The 19,211-nt window shown below is 39.0% G+C and overlaps 1 protein-coding gene across 1 annotated transcript in view; it reads left to right on the top strand.

Annotated features, from left to right (window-relative positions):
• Window positions 1-19,211, top strand: part of LOC102497462 (rho guanine nucleotide exchange factor 9) — a gene marked incomplete at its 3' end in the record, with an annotated part of 166,653 nt that overhangs the window by 97,597 nt on the left and 49,845 nt on the right. The gene's annotated exons all lie outside the window — the stretch shown is intronic.

Here is a 19,211-nt window from a genome sequence, read left to right as displayed (position 1 = left end):
AGCTAAATAAAATGAATCATGTGCACTAGGCTTAGAGCTGAGTTTCCCCCCACCCCCGAATTTGGGGCTAAACATTCTGAGATGGACTCCAATTCTGTTAGCTACATTTGTATGTTAGCATTGGTATCACCTTTAAAGTATGTTTAGGCATGAACAAATGATGTGTATCAAAGTGGAGTAGATAAGCTCCACAGACCCAAGTAAAACCTCACCGAAGTTTGAAGTATATGACTGTATGGGGGTCAGCCAAGAGGAAGAGTCAGTTTTACTTCAAAAGCAGGGAGAAGAAGCCTTTTGGAAGGTTCTTGCTATAACTCTAGTCTTAAAGGAGCTGGGAGCATAACATAAGTAGTAGGAAAAGGGTTCAAAGTAATGTCCTACCTGGCTGTTTGTAATTGATGAAGCCACTGAAAAAGTGCACGGAGTGTTATCCTCCTAGTATAAATTGACCTGAGAGAGAGGAGAAGCCTTGGTATGATTATGCAGGGTCTATAGGACAAGCAGTAAATAAAAATTAACTTGTCTACCTCCATCTTTATGATGACCAAGAGGATTATGTTGTTCCCTGACATGGGAGAAGAATTTAAAAAGAAACCATTCACAGAGTTATCATGTCAGTGGACAGAGACTTGTTTGAAATAGGTATGGGGGGACCTGTTAGTTAAATAGTTCCAAGGATGAGCAAATTCCTGAAGTTTGTGTACTGAGAGCAGTTTCAAGTAAAGCTGAGTCTGGAGAGGAATGTGGCAGCACAGGTTGAAAAAATGGAGATACAGGTGGAGAAAGTGAGAGCACAGGTTGGGAAGGTGAAGGCACAGGTTGAGGGTGTCTTTCTATTAATAAGGAATAGAGAGGGAGGATCTATCTGACATTTAGTGCATATCATCAGATTGTCACAGAGAGCCCAAAAGGTTTGAATTTAAGGGGTTTCAGCATCCTTCATGAGTGTCTATACAATGTGCTAGGTGATTTTGGGCAAATGTTCCCATCTATTGTCTCATCTGTTCTAAGGAAAGGAAAATATTTAATTCTAATAAGGCTAAGAAGAAAAAATGTTCCAAAGAAGAAGGCAATAATTCTCTATTAATTAGGTCCTCCCCTAAATATTTCCTGAGCTACTAGTTGAATTTAGGAGTGAACATTATCAAGACCTGTCTCAAGATGGAACAACTGGGAAAAGAATTCAAATGGCAGTGGTTCAAATCAGCTGTGTGGAGTCCTGAGAGCTGGGCTCAGTGCATGCAGAGGGGAGGTGGCCTGATTAACATAGATAAGGTGATTATTGGCCAAGACTTAAGGACCAAGTTCCACCCATTGATTTTGAATATCTAAGAGAGGGATGAATGGGAAAAGAAAAATTCTTAAGTTCTTTTAATTGGAGGTGATTTCTGATTTATTCTCCATTTGGAATGGACAAAGGTATGGCCTGTGGAAGTCCCTACTTAGTTATAAATCTTCTGTAAATAAAATTGTAAATTTTTGGCAAAAAAAGGCTGTCATTTTCTTAAGAGAGGTCTGATCAGAGCCAAAGACGGAACAGAGAGGGTCTTTAGGATGCCAGGTTAAGATTCAGATTTTGACAAAGGGCTGTTGATGGTGACCACATTTGCCATCAAACTTAATCAAATGTCTTATATTTTTGGTGGCCACATTTACCATTAATCTTACATTCATGTTTTCACTAATTCCTGTACATCCTATCTATACTATGATTTGAAGAATAAATCAAGAGAGATTTGTTAACTTAAGAACATGCTTGGAGTATACTCCAAGTTCTGTGAGAATTAATAGGTGATACAGAACACTGTAGTGTGGGGACCAAGTAAAAGGACATTTAAGCAGGTATCCCCAAAGGGCCAATAAGCCACTTTCTATTTCTATCAGAGGCACTGAAGAGGAAAACTGACCTTGCAAGGACAATATTATGTGATCCTCTGAACAATGCCAATCTAATTTACACCATATGCATGCTGAAGGTGGAGGAGTCCTGATTATTTTACCTAAGGCATATTTTGCTCTTTCTGAGTATTGGTTGGTCAGTATGAGGGGAATAAAGGAGGGCTGTTCAGCAGAGATTTTTAGAGCCCTTAGAGAAGGAAGATCTCCTGCTCATTTTTGACTACACCCATATGAAAGAGAAAAAAGACCCTGTGTGGGGGGGGAATTCTTTCCGACACTCAGTTGAGCAGTGGGAGAAAACTTTAAACCTCAGAGCCTTCCAGCAACCTCAGGGAGTGGCCCTGTGCAGATGCTCTCAATTGCTCAGAGCTGCTCAGTTTCTCCCACAGGACAATTGAAGTCCCTAGTTCCAGGACCCTGTAGGCCTGCAGAGCAGACAAAGAACAGCTTAACTGTCTTTAATGTATCATGGCAAGTTACTGGATATGTATCACTCTCTTGTTAGTGGATGAGAGGAAAAATCTGAAGGAAAGGAAATAAAGGAATCTGCCTCATCACTCAGTTCGGCTATTGGGGATGGCTTCAAACTCTCAGGGCCTTCAGGATACATCAGAGAGTAGCCCTGGCATGCACTATCAGTTGTCCCAGGAACATTCACCTTCTCTGCATCAGTTAAGATTCTAGAAACTAGGTGCTAGCAGGTGTCACGGTGGTTGGAGGCACTGGACTCCCACATGGCCGACCATGGTTCGAGTCCTGGACCTGGAGGCTTGTTTTCTCACTTTCCCTCTTTCTCTCTCTCTCACTCTGTCTCTCTCTGGTCAAAATAAAATAAATAAATAAAGTAAAATAAAATATGGGCCAGCAGATGGCATAATGGCTATGTCGTTGGACTCCCATGTAGTCGACTGTGGTTTGAGTCCTGGACCCGGTGGCTTAAACTCACGCTGGGTGCATGTGTGTGTGTGTCCAAGATCCTGAAAGGAGAATGGAGGAGAAGGGATTGCAGCATGGCCATACCCTTTGGGGGCTGATTTCTCGCTTTCTGTCTCTCTGTCTCTCTGGTGAGCACATGTACCCTATAGTAAAAACCTCTCTCTCTCAAAAAAAAAAAAAAGTCAAATAAAATAATTCTTAGAAAAAAAAATTCCAAAATCTGAAACCAAGTCACAAAACAGCCAATATTCTCAACATTTTGATAAAGCTGAGGGATTGACTGTTTCCTGGTCAGCCTCACATCAGAGTCTTATAGTAGACTGGTTGTCACCATAAAGGTATTTATATGACTCTCTGATGCCTAGTAATTTTCTCTGATAGAGCTAGTTTCTGAAGACAAGTATGTTCTGGAAAACAAAATAAAACAAAACAAAACCCAGAAAGTCCATTTTATTTACCATTCCTATGTGAAGAAGGGAAGTCTAGATGTTTCCTAGCTAGTTACCAAAATATGATGCAAGAACACAGGGGTACATGGGTGATCAGGACCACAGTCACAATGAGACATGGGTTCTTGGCCCACAGTCAGGAAGCATTAGAGATGCAGGCACAGTAGGTATGGTATAGCAATGTGGGGAGTTTATTGAAGGAGAAGAAAGGAAAAACAGAGCTCTTGAGAAGAAGGGAGGGATTCTAGAAAATGGATTCCTGTAATATAAAATTTTTTAATAGTCATGCTAAGAAAAGTTCAAAAAAACTCAGGTGAAATTACTTTTTATATGAATTTTACTTAATTTATCTAACATATTATCAATATAAAATTATGAATTATATGTGTTGTTAAGTCTTAGAGATATGGTGTTTATTCTATACTTATAGCACTTCTCAGTTCACATTAGCCATGTTTTAAGTGCTTGGGAGTCACTGATGGTTGTTACTTGTATCAGCTCAAATCAAGTATCAGTACTGTGATCATAGACTTAAACCATTAATGATAGAGCCTAAATCATAACTCAGAGCTCCAACATTCTTTCTACTATATCAGTGTTTATTTCCTCAGAAACCAAGATAATATTCTATAATGCCTCAGCTTGTATTCAGAACGAGCATTTGTTTGATCATTGTGGACCTTTCTGTTTATTTGTATACTTAAGAATAGTCCCATAGTCTTCACACTTCAAAGGTACCTTGGAACCTTAGGGACTAGCTGTCCTGTGAGTAGCAAAAAGAAATGAAATTAGGCTGCTGCATGAATGATGTAAATAGTGATGTCAAGGTAGATCTTTCAGTTCTAATGAATGAGTGTTTATGTTTAGATTTACATTTCTTGTAAGATTGTATGATACCCAAAGGATTGCATGGTGGAGGTTATAGAGCCTCTTTTCCAGAATATCTTTAAAAATAGAATTGCTATCTCCATTTCTTTTTATACTGGTTTTAGTTAAGGGTATAATAATAATATTGTGAAAATGGTGCTATATATATTAGGAAATTCAAGACCTGAGTTTTAGTTATGGCTCTGCCACTCATTTGATATATGATCATAGGCCTTTAATTTCTCCCTCATTTCCAAAGAATTCTTTAGAACTTTTCAAGTTCTGGTATGTCTACATAGGCTATAGTGATGGGTCACACTGAATTATTGAATCTTCATTAGTGCTGGTCAAATTGATAGATGCATAGGCAATTTCCTAGGATTCTGTACCTCTATGTTATAGGATGGTTGCCTAGTTCATCTAGACTCAGGTTTAGTAACTGCTTGAGAACACCATCCTAGGTTATTTGACATTTAACAGGAAAGTATAGTAATAAAGAAAAGACCCTCCCCCAACAATCCCATATCAGCTGGACAGCTTTGTAGATCATTGGACCAACACAATGATTAATATAGCAGGGCATCTCCATTCCCTACCTGGAAGTCTTATTGCTATGTGAATAGCTGAATCCTAGGGTGGATAAGAAAGGATGATTACTGCAGTTCTGTCCATGCTAGCCTTGCCTGTTATTAATCATGTTAAAACCCAGATGTGGAATATGAGAAACCCAGATTCTTGCCTCAGTTCTGCTATTGAACAGTATAGGAAAATTTAAGTGATTGAAATCATGACTGACCAAGACAGTGGCAAGAAGAGGGGCTTTGCTTTTGTAACCTTTGACTCTGTGGATAAGATTTTGATTCAGAAATACCATACTGTGAATGCCCACAACTGTGAGGTAAGGATAGCCCTGTTCAAACAAGAGATGGCTAGTGCTTCCTGCAGCCCAAGAGGTCAAAATGGTTCTGGAAACTTTGGTGGTGGTCATGGAGGTGGTTTTAGTGGTAATGACAACTTTGGTCATGGAGGATACTTCAGTGGTCATGGTAGCTTTAGAGATAGCCATGTTGGTGGTGGATACAGTGGAAGTGTGAATGGTTATAATGGATTTAGTAATGATGGAAGCAATTTTGGAGGTGGTAGAAGATTCAATGATTTGGATGATTACAACAATCAGTCATCAAATTTTGAACCCATGAAGGGTGAAAACTTTAGATGCAGAAGCTCTGACCCTTATGGTAGTGGAGGCCGATAATTGGCCAAACCACAAAGTCAGTGGCAGTTCCAGCAGCAGCAGTAGCTATGGCAGTGGCAGAAGGTTTTTATTTTTTTATTTATTTTTATTTATTTATTTTTTAGAGGTTTTTGCTATAGGGCATGTGCGCTCGCCAGACAGACAGAGAGAGAGAAAACGAGAAATCACCCCCCCAGGGGCGTAAACCGCGGTTGACTACATGGGAGTCCAGCCACATAGCCATTACGCTAATTGCTGGTCCCGGCAGAAGGTTTTAATTAACTGCCAGGAAACAAAGTTTTGCAGGAGAGGAGAACCAGAGAAGTGACAGGGAAGCTACAGGTTACAACAGATCTGTGAACTCAGCCAAGCACAGTGGTGCCAGGGCCTACCTGCTACAAAGAAGACATGTTTGGGACCAGCAGTTAGTGTAATGGCTATGTCGCTGGACTCCCATGTAGTCAACCATGGTTCGAGTCTCAGACCTGGTGGCTTAAAACTCACGCCAGGCACATGTACGTGCATGCGCAGGATCCTAAGAGGAGAATGGAGGAGAAGGGATTGTGGCGTGGCCATCACCCCTGGGGGGTGATTTTTCATTTTCTGTCTCTCTGTCTCTCTCTGTCTGTCTGTCGAGCACAAGAGCCTTATAGCAAAAACCTCTTCCCCCCCGCCCAAAAAAAAAAAGGAAGACATGTTTTATACAATACTCATGTGTATGGGCATAAAAACACAAGGATTGTATTTGTGACTAATTATAGAACAGATTATTTTAGTTTCTGTTCTGTGGAAAGTATAAAGCATTCCAACAAAGGGTTTTAATGTAGATTTTTCTTTTTTGTACCCATGCTATTGTTTAATAAATGTAATAGTCTGATCATGATGTTGAATAAATGTATCTTAAGACAGAAAATGAGAATAATTAGGCCTTGTGGAAATGCTTGTAACTCGTAATATGCTGAATACCTGTAATAGCAAATTGTGATACTATTTTGGCTGTTGTACAAAATAGCCAGGTATGTGCATCATCTGCCCAGTCAAATCTGCCTCCCCTGTTGTTCAGAATTTAATTCTTGTATGTGTGCATATGTGTGTCTGTGTGTTCAAGTTCTATCTGTACTAGAGATATGACTTCACAAGACTAATTCAGGAGTTTATGTACTTTCCCAGCAGTTGGTTAAGTTAGTGAATTAGAGCTTGCTGATCATCAGTCCCCATTTCTAGCCAGTGACGTCTTCAGCTGTTCTGAGCTGGTTTTCCCCCTTGTAAGTGAGAGCAGTCTGCTGGGATATGATTGTGTCTCCAAGCAGCATATCCTACCCCTCCAGTGGGCCTCCTTTGGCCTGCTGGGTCCTAACTCCAAGTAATTCAGGCTATTTTCTTTTGTCACTGTGCACAAAAAGAGCCTTTGTTGTGACTTTGAGCCATGGCCTAGGAGAACTTGCTGCCTACCTGAGGGCAGGTTGTATACAGGACATAAAGCAACCTGTCATTGATATAAAGTAAGGCTTGTATGACAAGGTGTAGGTCTGATCAGAAAGTAGAGCCTGTTCTGTCAGAAGCTAGACATCTCATATTCTCCTGGTATCTTCAAATTCTAGATTTCTCTCGTTTCTAGCCTGCCTGGGAGATAAAAGGATTACCCAAGCATCTTATAGCCATAATTATTTGCCTTTGTACAGATCAGAGATCACAGAACCCAACTACTCCTGTTCATAGGGAAGACCATGGTTTCAAAGCCTTACTTAGCTTTCATTTAGTTGCAAAAGACATAATTAGGAAAAGTTTTTCATTTGTATAAAGTTCTAGACTCATAGATTTAGAACTAGAAGGATCTATCTGGCCAGGAGTGGTTAACTTAGATGCTTACAGCAGCCAAACAGAAAACTTACATGAGTGAAGCAGGCTGAGACAAGAAATAAGTGGGGGCCAATGACCAAATGAGAAGTCCATGTCCCACCTAAATGGAAAAAAAGTGGCCTGTATGATTTTTATTAATGGGGTTAGGTCAAGGGAAGGAGGGAAGTCCATGGCCAGATCTTCCAGATTTTCAAGAGAAGCCAGGAATTGGAATTTTGTGTAAAAACTGAATTTAAAAAATCTTGACCAGTAACACATTTTTTAAAACATTTTTAGAATTACTTTTATTTAAATTAATTAATTAATTAATTAATTAATTAATTTTAATTTGACGAGAGAGAGAGAGCCACTAGGTCCAGGACTCAAACCATGGTCTGCCATGTGGAAGTCCAGTGCCTTTAACTACCACGCCACCTGCTGGCCCTGTAACTTATATTTTTAAGGAAGTACTGTGACGGTTGAATGATGACGGTTGAACAGAACACTTCTATAGGCTAAATTATCTCCCTAGGACCCAGATTTGACCACTGGTCAGCCTCATCTTCTCATTGTGTAAATCTTTTTTTTTTCTTCTTCTTTTTTTTTGAGAGGTTTTTGCTATAGGGGGCGTGCGCTCGCCAGACAGACAGAGAGACAGAGCGATAGAAAGCAGGTCATCCCCCCAGGGGGGGTGGCCACGCTGCAATCCCTTCTCCTCCACTCTCCTCTCGGGATCTTGGGCACGCATGCACACGTGCCTGGCGTGAGTTTAAGCCACTGGGTCTGGGACTCAAACCGCGGTTGACTACACATGGGAGTCCAGCGACGTAGCCATTACGCTAACTGCTGGTCCCTCATTGTGTAAATCTTAAGAAACATAGGTTCTTCTCTCTCCTGGGTCTCAGTGCCTCTACTGACAAGTCAAGGGTTTGGACCAGGTGGTTTGTAAAGACCTTATCCCCTTCACCAGTCTGGGGTTCTTCCATGATTCCAGAACATGGATCACCTGTATTTACCACCCTGCTTCCACTAGGAATAGTACATCAAATTAGTTCTGGCAGTGGAGCAGGATAGATTTGGCTTGGTAATATAGCTGTTGAGTAGAGGTTTCTCATGGACACTTTCATATGTAGACTCTATCCCCAGCTTGTGAATCTGTTCCTATGAATCATTTGCTAGTGGGTTTCACCAGGAAAGATGAGATGAGGTGGTATGAAATGGCAGTTCAGTTCAAGTTTATGCCCTCCTGTCCTTTAATGAATCTATGAAAATACTGGAGCTGGTGGTGGCATGGTGGTTAGGGGCACTGGACTCCCACCTACTCCACCTTTACAGTTTCTGGTATCAACACTAATCTCTACTATCATATTTTCTGAACTCTCAATTTCTGCCATAGAGTACAGAAATTTGGTACATATCGAGTGGGGATATACAGTGTGTATCTTTCAAAGTCTGGCTCATTTTGCTTAACATTAAGTCTTCTATATTCATCTACTTTGAATCAAATGATAGGGTCTCATTGTTTCTTATGGCTGAGTAGTTATCTAATGCTTTTGAGTGATGTGAGAACTAAACAGAATTTTTCAAGTCAGTGGGTTATAACACATAGGAAACATTTAGTAAAAATGCTCATGACACAGCAGAATTTTAATGTTAATGGTAAAGGCAATGTCCTTATTTTTCCATGCCTTCCAATCCCCTTCAGAATACACTGACCTTCTATTCTTTCTGTAGGCTTTTAGAGATCTGAATCCTGAGAACAGGTTTGCCAAGCCTCTCCTATTCTCCAGGCTTCTGGGCTTTCATCTTTTACCCATTATTTGGAAGAATCAGTCCCTCTGTATCATCTTCTTGCTGTTCCTGCATGTGTGTATTTAAACTGAGACAAGGCTCCTGTTCCAACCCATTAAACCACTTATATGAGGATATGGGCTACAGAGAGGCCTGGGCATGCTGATATGGCCAGGCTCTCAAGACCAATACAAATAATATTGCAACTAATGAACTTGCCAAACATGTAATTAGACAGTGTGCTTTCTTTGATACTCTGGTCTTTACCAACAGGCACAATAACATTACTAAGGCTGTACTTTGGCATTTAGCCTTTGTTTAGGAGCAAAGGAATGGTGAAACACTGTACTACACATAGGAGTCCAAGAATGGATTAGAAAACATCTTTTGTAAGATATATTGGGAAAAAGAGCCATAATAATAGACCTTCCTATTGATCCAGCTCTTTAGTTTTTCTTTTTTAAAAATAGCTTATTAAAATAGTGAGGTTATTGACATTGCTGCTCTGTGGGACTTGGGCCTAAGGGCCAGGTGTGTGGTGGATTCATGTTCACATTCAGTTATATATTAGGTAAGGATATCTTACTTCTAAGGGTACTTTTAATAGTGGTCCTTCATATGAGATAAGGCTAGCAGTAGCTCAGAAATTACAGTGCAGCCAGCTAAACTTGAATAGGGGGCAGGTCTTAGAAGTTCACATTTTCATGAGATTTGGGATGGACTGAGATTATGGAGTTGATGAGGACCCTTCCAACTGAAAATGTTGGGAGAAATTCCAGCTTAGTAGGTGGAATGCAGTATCAATAGGCAGCAGAAAGAGGGGGGCTTTCTTGTCATTACAAGTGATTTTTTTTTAGTGGGTCCAATATTGAATTGTTGGCTATGCTCTAATAAGCAGATAAAAGTGTGGTCACCAGGAATCCAGAGGTAGGCAGTGTGCAATGAAACTTATTTCTTCATCTATTGGATGAAGGAATTTATAATTAATTCCTTCATTCAACAGATGATTATCAAATAGATATTAAGGAAATACTGAAGTAACTTAGACCTTCACCTCATCCTACAAGAGTTTGTTACTGGTCATGAACTTATAGAGAAGGGAGGTGACTAACCTAAGCTCTACATTTTTGCAAAAAAATTTAGCAAATTTTTTCCCTTTGTTAGATTTCAATTTTTTTCACCTGGGAAATAGAGAGATTGGACAAATAAACTCTTAAGAACTTTTCTAACCTATATTACAGCATCTTTTTAAAATTGAGGTAAAATAAACATATTTTATGATTTCAATCACTTCAAAGTATGTAACTCAATACATTCACAACATTATGCAACCATCACCACTGTTTGGTTACAGAACATTTTAATCATCCCGTAACGAAACTACATACCAATTGACAGTCACTCCTCATTTCTCCCCCCTTCCAGTCCCTGGACTCTATGTTTTAAATACAGGTTACCAGGTGGAAGGCAGAGGATAGTGAGGGAAGAGGTACAATTCAATTAGAGCTGAGGTCACAATAGCATGAGCAGGCAAAGGAGAATAACTTATCCTTAAGAGGGACTAGAAGGGATTAGAAATATAAGAGGGATGTTGCAGGAAAACCCTCAACAGGGAACAAGCCAGATTTGGGGCACTGATAGAGTTCTACAGGGTCAGAAATTGAGTGAGATCCTATGGGACCTGCCTATACTAGCAAATAGTATTTCCCAGACAAGATCTCAGATCTGACTCCAAAGCAAGTGCTTTATAGGGCTACTACCCTGAAGTGTTTTGTTTTGTTTTGCTTGGCTGAATGTCTGTCAAATAATTGCAGACTTTGTGGGAGATAAGTAACTCTAGTCGGTTTGATTTCAGCATCCTTCATTAGTGTGGCTTTCATCATGAAAGCAGAGAGGACAGGATGAGAGCAGAGAGGGCAAGACTTTGTACTTCTGTATGTGGATAGCTTAAATAGAATTCCTTACCTACTATTCTTTTAGCTCAAACAGAAAGCAAATCAAGAGAAATGCAAAAGAAATGAACTTATAATGGTCCTGGAAGAGCACTCTTTTTGTGATTACTTGGTTAATAAGCATGAATACTGGCAAGTTTTAAGCAGGGCAGGCCCATAAAAACCGATGGATAAAGAAGACTTAGGGGTAGAGTTGAGTATAGTTCATTTCAGAAGCATCTAATTGTTTTGACTGGGAAGGAAACTATGTTATCTGTGAAGGATTTGCCGAACCAAACTCAGTTCTCGCTTGTTGCTTAAGGAAGGCTTGTCATGGACAAAAGATATCAACATCCCCAGCCCCATCTCCCTTCAGTGGGATGGAAATGGGGAGCAGGGTGGTTACGGATAGAGTTGAGTATAGTTCATTTCAGAAGCATCTAATTGTTTTGACTGGGAAGGAAACTATGTTATCTGTGAAGGATTTGCCGAACCAAACTCAGTTCTCGCTTGTTGCTTAAGGAAGGCTTGTCATGGACAAAAGATATCAACATCCCCAGCCCCATCTCCCTTCAGTGGGATGGAAATGGGGAGCAGGGTGGTTACTTAGAGTCTGATTGTCAAGGTATTGGCATTTGGTGTATGAGTTTTGGGGAAATTATGAGGTCAGTTACAAAAGTACATTCTAAAACCATTCCCTGACTATAGAGGGCAGTTTTACTTAGATGTTATTTCATGGCTCTAGGAGCAGATGATGCCAATTCAGGGGATAATAGCATAAGCATCTAATACTTGAAATTGTGCTAGGAACTATTATCTATACATTACCAAAAAGTTTTGCATACTTTACCTTATTTAATCCCCACAACAGCACCAACAGAGATAGATATTATTTTTTCTGTTTCACAGATGAAAAAACGGAGGCTCAGAAAAGTTATGTAATGTATTCTGCTATTCAACAAAGCACCTATAGAGCCAGAATTTGAACCCAGGCTTCTGAGTCTGCATCTTTTACCACTGTCATAGACTGTCTCTACTAACGTTGTCCTAAGAGTTTACAGACTGCTTCAGTCCTGACTGCTACCTGTTGACTGTGAGACATCCACACCTCTGGCCTTGTTTTTTTTTTTTTTTTCTTTTTCCAACTGAGAAGTGAGTATATGACTTGCTTTGCAGGGCTGTTTTGAAGTCAAGTAAGAGAGTTTGTGGAATGTATTGTTGTTCAACTAGGTTTTTGGGAAAACAAAACACAAAAGAAAAATGATCAAAAGGAGTAGCCTTGGAGAGAGGTTGGAGATGGCATTAATGGCTGAATAAGAATAATAAAAAGAAAAAGAAAACGAAAGATCCAAAGAAAAAAAAAAGAAAGAAGAATACAGGTGTGTAGAGGTGGGAATAAACAGATTGTGTTGGAATGAATGGAAAGGGTCACTTGACTGAAGTCACCAGTCTGTGTTGGGGAGCAGTGGAATTCAGTGAGCCAGCTACATTTAACATGTTGATGAAAAACCATGAATGCAAAATAGCATTTTCACAGGTCATTTATCTTCTTTTTTCTTCTATTTCCTTTCATTTCTTTCCTATTTATTTTCTGTCTTTTGTGTAATCATTATCTTCATTGCTCTGATTGAAGTTTATTCTTTTTCATTGTATCCATGCTAGAAAGGAAGAACCATTTGTAGCAGCCTTCCTATGATGATCTTACATGTAACTAGTGACAGTTATAAACTCTCTTTACCTTTAGGGACAGGGGAATGGTTTCTGTGCCTGACTGTACATAAGTATGCTGATTGTCTTTGTGCTGAGCAGAAATGCCAAATGCTTCCTGGCATGCTTGCTCATGGATCTCTAAGTATTCTTGATCCTCCTAGAAGCTGGGTCTGAGGACTGAGGCTCTGGAATCAGACAGATGTGTGTATGTGTGTGTGTGTGTGTGTGTGTGTGTTTGTGTGTTTGTGTGTGCACACGTGGATACATGAGTGTGCTTGCTTAAAGTAGGAACTGTACCTATAGCCAACAAGGTTTCTTTTGGTCCTCTACATCTGAATTTTCATCTACACTTTGCCATTGTTTCAGTGTGGTGGCAAGAGAAAGGCATTTTGGTGATTTTTGTCATAGGAGAGTTCATATTCCCTCCAATTCCACTTCCTTATGTATGTTTTGCCCTTTTGTAGTATTTGCTGAGATATTTGTCTGACAATTTCATTCAGAGGCAGTGAAGAGGGTTCTTCTCATTTTTTGGAATTATTTCAAAAAGGCAAACATTCCCTTGCTAGTAGTGATCTCATCACTGATTGTATTAAACAGATGGGCTGGGAAATTGGCTAGGAAATTTGTAAAGTTTATATATTGATTGAGGGTCAGGGGTAGTATGAACTAGATGATCTTCCATTTCCTTTATAACTGATTCTTCAGCTCTGAGATTCTGTTATTTAATGTGACTGGCAATAACCCCTCACTTTCTCAGAGGGTGGCTCACTATTTATTTATTTATTTATTTATTTATTTATTTATTTATTTATTTCTCTCACTAGAGAGAGAGAGGTAGCATGGCCATCCCGGGGGATGGCCATGCTACAATCCCTTCTCCTCATTCTCCTCTCAGGATTTTGGACATGCATGCATATGTGCCTGGCCTGTTTCTTAAGCCACACAGTTAGCCATCCAATCTTAACTGCCACTGTCAGCTGACAGTGATGGCTCACTTTTTTATTCCTCTTTGGCTGTCTAGATATGACCTTTGGAAATATTGAGGTGAGATTTGGACAAGATTGCTTACCCATTTTCTTCTCAGAAACATCACACTGCTGGGGCAAGGAGTAGGTCTGACTTTCTAAGGTACTTCTTTAGCCTTTGTTGAACTCATGAGAGAATTCCCAGATGTATGTTATGAGACCCTTCATTTTAGAACTATGAATCTTTTTGTGGCAAGGGCTACTAAAAATGCTGAAGATTGTATACCAATGGCTAAGTTCCAACTTAACATATTGAAAAAATGGCAAGTCTGCTGGTATGCACATAGCTATATAAATGCAAAGAGAAAGGTAGAGGATTGCCCACAAAATTCATAATCATAATTTCCTCAGGAAAGTTGGCATATGGCTAGAATAGGGAGTAGTCAAAGAACAAATTTCACTTTATCTAAACTGTTTTAACTTTTTGTTTATTTATTTTTGTAGATATTTAATTCACATATCATAAAATTAGAAATTTTAAAGTGTGCAATTTAGTGGGTTATAGTATATTCACAAGGTCATACAACCATCATCAATATCTAATTCTGGAACTTTTTCTTTTTAAAAACTATTTTTAATAAAAAATAATATTATACATATTTATGGGTACAAAGTGATGTTTTGATAAACATTCAAAAATGATTAAATTAACATATAAGTTACTTTATATACTTTTTATGGCCAGAACATTTAAAATCTACTCTCTTAGAAATTTTCCAATATTTAATACTTTAATCATTATTAATTATACTGGCATATCTTGGAGATAAAGCAATTTCAGTTCCAGACTACCACAATAATGAGAATGTTGTAATAAAGTGAGTTACATGAATTTGTGGTTTTCCAATACATATAAAAGTGATGTTTACACTCTACTGCAGTGTGCAATAGCATTATGTCTAAAAAACTAAGGCATACCTGCCTTAATTTGAAACTGTGTTAGTGAACAGAAATGCCTGAGATTGGATAATTTATAGATAACAGAGATTCATTTGGCTCATGGCTCTAGTGACTGAGAAGTCCAAAGGTATTGGGTTAGCATGAAGCTGTCCTCTGGTGGAACATTAGAACATGGTCAGAAGAACCAGAGAGGAGGGAAGGTGGGTGCAAGGAGGGAAGAAGCAGAATTTTTTATTTCTTCTGTTTGTTTTTCCTATATCCCTGGCCTACAGAATGGTGCCCTCCTCTTAGGCCCCATCTCCTAAAGATCTCACCCTCTCCCAAATTACACTGGAGACTATACTTCCATAATGTGGACCTTTGGGGGTTCCTTATCCAAGCCATAACAATTCATTAATTAAAAAATGGTTTATTGTTGAAAATTCTAATAATCATCTTAGCCTTTAGCAGGTCAGAGATTTTGGGTAGTGGAGGGTTTTGCTCTAATGTTGATGGCTGCTGAATGATCAGGTTGGTGGTTACTGAAGTTTGGAGTGACTGTGGCGATTTCTGAAAATAAGTCAGTGAAGTTTGCTAAATGAATTGGCTGTTCCTTTCATGAAAGGTTTCCCTGTAGCATGGACCATTGATAGCATTTTACCCATAGCAGAACTTTTAAAATTGGAGTCAGTCCTCTCAAAATCTGCTGCCACCTTATCAAACAGGTTTATATACTATTTTATATCCTTTGTTGTTATTTCAACAATGTTCACAGTATCTTCACCAGGCATAAATTCGATCTCAAGAAACCTCTTTTTGGGAGGAGGGTGAGACACGGCAGAGGGTGAGAGATAGGGAATCAAGGATGGCAAAAATAACAAAATTTACAGAAAACAAGAAATGGAAAATTATTTGTTGACAATAACACGTATGTTGATATGCTTGATTGAGCCAGTATACAGTGTATTCTGGATGGGAAATCTCATATTGTTTGCTGTAATGATGTATAGTGAATGAATGTAAATAAATAAATTTAAATTAAAAACCCCATTTTCTTTACTCATCATAAATAACAACTCCTCATTTGTTCAGATTTTATCATAAGATCAATGCAATTCAGCTGCATGTTCATTCTCCACTTCTAATTCTAGTTCTTTTGCTATTTATATCTCATCTAAAATTGCTTTCTCTACTGAAGTCTTGAAACACTTCAAATCATCCATGAGGGCTGGAATAAATTTATCCCAAACTCCTGTTAATGTTGATAGTTTGGTCTCTTTCCATGAACCCATGTTATCCTCTGATGAATGTTCTTATTGACATATAGAATGGTGAATATTTTCCAGAAAGTTTTTCAATTATTTTGCCTACATCCATCAGAAGATCACTATCTATGGCAGCTATAGCCTTATAAAATTATTATTGTTATTTAAAGAATTATTTTATTTAACTTTATTTATTTATTTGACCAAAGAGAGAGAGAGAGAGAGAGAGAAAGAGAGAGAAGGAGAGCCACCAGGTCCGGGACTCAAACCATGGTTGTTGGCCATGTGGGAATCCAGTGCCCTTAAACACCATGCCACCTGCTGGCCCCATAAAATTATTTTTTAAATAATGAGACTTAAAAGTTGAAACTACTCCTTGATGCATGGTATGCGGAATAGATGTTATATTAGCAGGCATGAAAAAAACATTCATCCTTATACATATCTATCAGCACTCTTGGATGACCAGGATGCGCAGTAATTTTTGTGTGTGTGTGTGTGTGTGTGTGAGAGATTTTTGCTCTCCAGACAGACAGAGAGACAGAGAGATAGAAAGTGAGAAATTATCCCCCAGGGAGGATGACTGCTGCAATCCCTTCTCCTCCATTCACACACCTGGCACTTGGCATGAGTTTTAAGCCACCATTGTCTGGAACTGGAATCACAGTTAACTACATGAGAGTCCAGCAACATAACCATTACGCCATCTGCTGGTCCCAGCAGAAATGCTTGTAAAGGATTTTTTTTTTTTTCTTGAACTTAAAATACTCAGTAAACAGATATGCTCTCATTCCAAATTCTATTGTTCCATTTAGGAACACAGGCAGAGTAGATTTACTTATTCTTAAGGACTCTAGGGTTTTTGGGATAGTAAATAAACACTGGCTTCAACTGAAAGGCATCAACTGCATTAGCCCCTAAGAAGAGAGTCAGTCTATCCTTGAAGCCAGGCATTGGCTTCTCCTTTCTAGCTATGAAAATTGTAGATAGTGTGTTTTCCCAGTATAAGCCTGTTTTGTCTACATTAAAAAATCTATTATTTAGTATAGCCATCTTCATCAGTTTTCTTAGCTAAATATTCTGGATAACTTGCTGCAGCTTCTACATCACTCCTTGATGCTTCACCTTGCATTTTTATGTTGTGTATCTGTCTTCTTTCCTTAAACCTCATGAAGCAATCTCTGCTAGCTTCAGAATTTTCTTATACAAGTTCCTCTCAGCCTTCAGAGAATCAAAGAGAGTTAGGGCCTTGCTCTAAATGAGATTTTGACTTGAGGAATGTTGGGTCATCTACTCCGACCACTAAAACTTTCTCCATTACCATCAATCAGATTATTTTACTTTCTTATCATTCATGTGTATACTAGAGTAGCACTTTTAATTTCCTTCAAGATTTTTTTATTTTGTATTTACAATTTGGCTTACTGGCTCAAGGAACCTAGATTTTGTTGTGTCTTAGCTTTTGGTATGTCTTGCTTACTAATTTTACTTATTTTGGCTTCTGATTTAAAGTGAGAGACATGTGACTCTACCTATGACTTGAACATGCAGAGTAGGGTTATTCGCTGGCCTAATTTCAATATTGTGGTCCCTCAGGGCATAGGGAAACCCAAGGAAGGGGAGAATGATGGAGGAATAGACGGCTGGCAGAGCAATCAGAATACACACATTTATCATTTATTTTCACCATCTTTTAAAAATATGTTTATCTCCTCCATGACTATACAAGAGAGAAAAAGGAGGTAAGGGTGGAAATATTGATTGGAGTCAGATTATGGCCATGTTTGGATGCAAAGGTGAGAGATTTAGACTTACTTTATAATCAGTGGGGAGCTATTGAGAATTTGGAGGTAATCGAAGTAGTAACAAAGGAAATTAGTCTAGGATAGTGGTGTATGGGAAGGATTGAAGCTGGAGGGACTTGTCAAGGTATAAAGAGATGAGGGCAATGACAGTGAGAATGGAAAAGGAAGAGATAATGACCAGAGATTATGTCTGATTTGGAAATCACTCCTTTGTTTGGAAGGAGGAGAGAGAGGTTGGTTGTGTCATTCACCCACGTGTCTCTCACAGTTAGAGGTTAGTCCTAGAACAGGTCCAAAGCAGATATTTTGAACTGCATCAACCCAGCCTTGCTTCAGGGTTCAGTGAAAGCTAGGGAAAAATAGAATTTAAGTATTTTGAGAGGGCTTCCAGGAAAGCCTTCCAACCTGTCAGGTTCTGTGCATTATCCATCTTATTACTTGTCTTCTAATAGCTTATATGTGCTAATTGCAACATTGAAGAATATTTGTGAAAAGGTACACATTAGCCTATACAGGTTGTTGAACAGAGTTGATATGACTGTGGGATGATATTCTGCCCAGAAAAGATAACTCATGTGCTGACCTGTATTGATACATTCTGGCATGCAAACAGACAAGGGCTTTCAAATGCATAAAAGAGGGAAGCTCTCAAAAGCCAGGGGTCTTGGTGGTTGGACCAGAAAGTCATGTATTTGGGCCAAGGGATCTTTTATGAGACTCTGGGATCAAGAGAACAATAATTGGACTTTACAAGGCACATTTTTCTGAGCTAAGAAACATTTTTCCTCTAATGTCACCTCTACAAAGCACAGTGATTTCTGTTTTGTTCATTGATATATCTGCAGTATCTGGCACATCATAGGCATTTGATATACATTTAATGAATAAATGAATCTGCCAATAGTTCTTATGGATGAAAGCAGCATATTAACCTAAGAAGTGGGCTTCTGAAGTTGTTGAAGTCGTGTAGATAAAGGAATTGTCAGTACAGCTTAGGTTGTATAGGATACTAAACTGCAGTGTTGGAAGCCACATGGCTGATCACAGGTTCAGATTTCCAGATCAGCTTGAAAACAGTTATGGCATGAGAGAGGTACCCAAGATCCAGAGGAGATTGAGGGCTGGGGAAAGAGGATCATAGCAGGATGAAACCTTGTTGAGGGTACATATATGCACTTTTGCACTTGTGTGCTCATTCTCTCTTTCTCTCTTGTGCATGTGTTCTCTATCATAATTTTTTTAAGGTATTTTTTTCTCAAATGCTCCTCACAAGGAGTCATACTACCAAACCTCATATTGTTTATCACTTGTAGTAAAGGGCAGCTAGTAGCATATTGAAGACACAAAACTGATCTTGTGGAAACTGGAAAGAGATTTCTAGTAGGGCATTTGCAGAAGATGAAAGGTTATTAGAGTAGATAAATTTTATACATTTGACTATATATGCAAAATGCATTAAAACAGAGTGAGCCCTTCTTGCTTTGACCTGTAGCAAATAAGTGAAATATACACTGAAGTCATCTCCAGGCTCACTGAGTGGTAAGTGGATAGTAACCCCACACCCTCATCAGCTATGAGGGA

Source organism: Tupaia chinensis, unplaced genomic scaffold, assembly GCF_000334495.1.
Source record: "Tupaia chinensis unplaced genomic scaffold, TupChi_1.0 Scaffold000055_1, whole genome shotgun sequence".
NCBI classification, from domain to species: Eukaryota; Metazoa; Chordata; class Mammalia; order Scandentia; family Tupaiidae; genus Tupaia; species Tupaia belangeri.
Note: the sequence above shows the minus strand (reverse complement) of the source record. Positions and strands in the feature narration are given on the sequence as shown.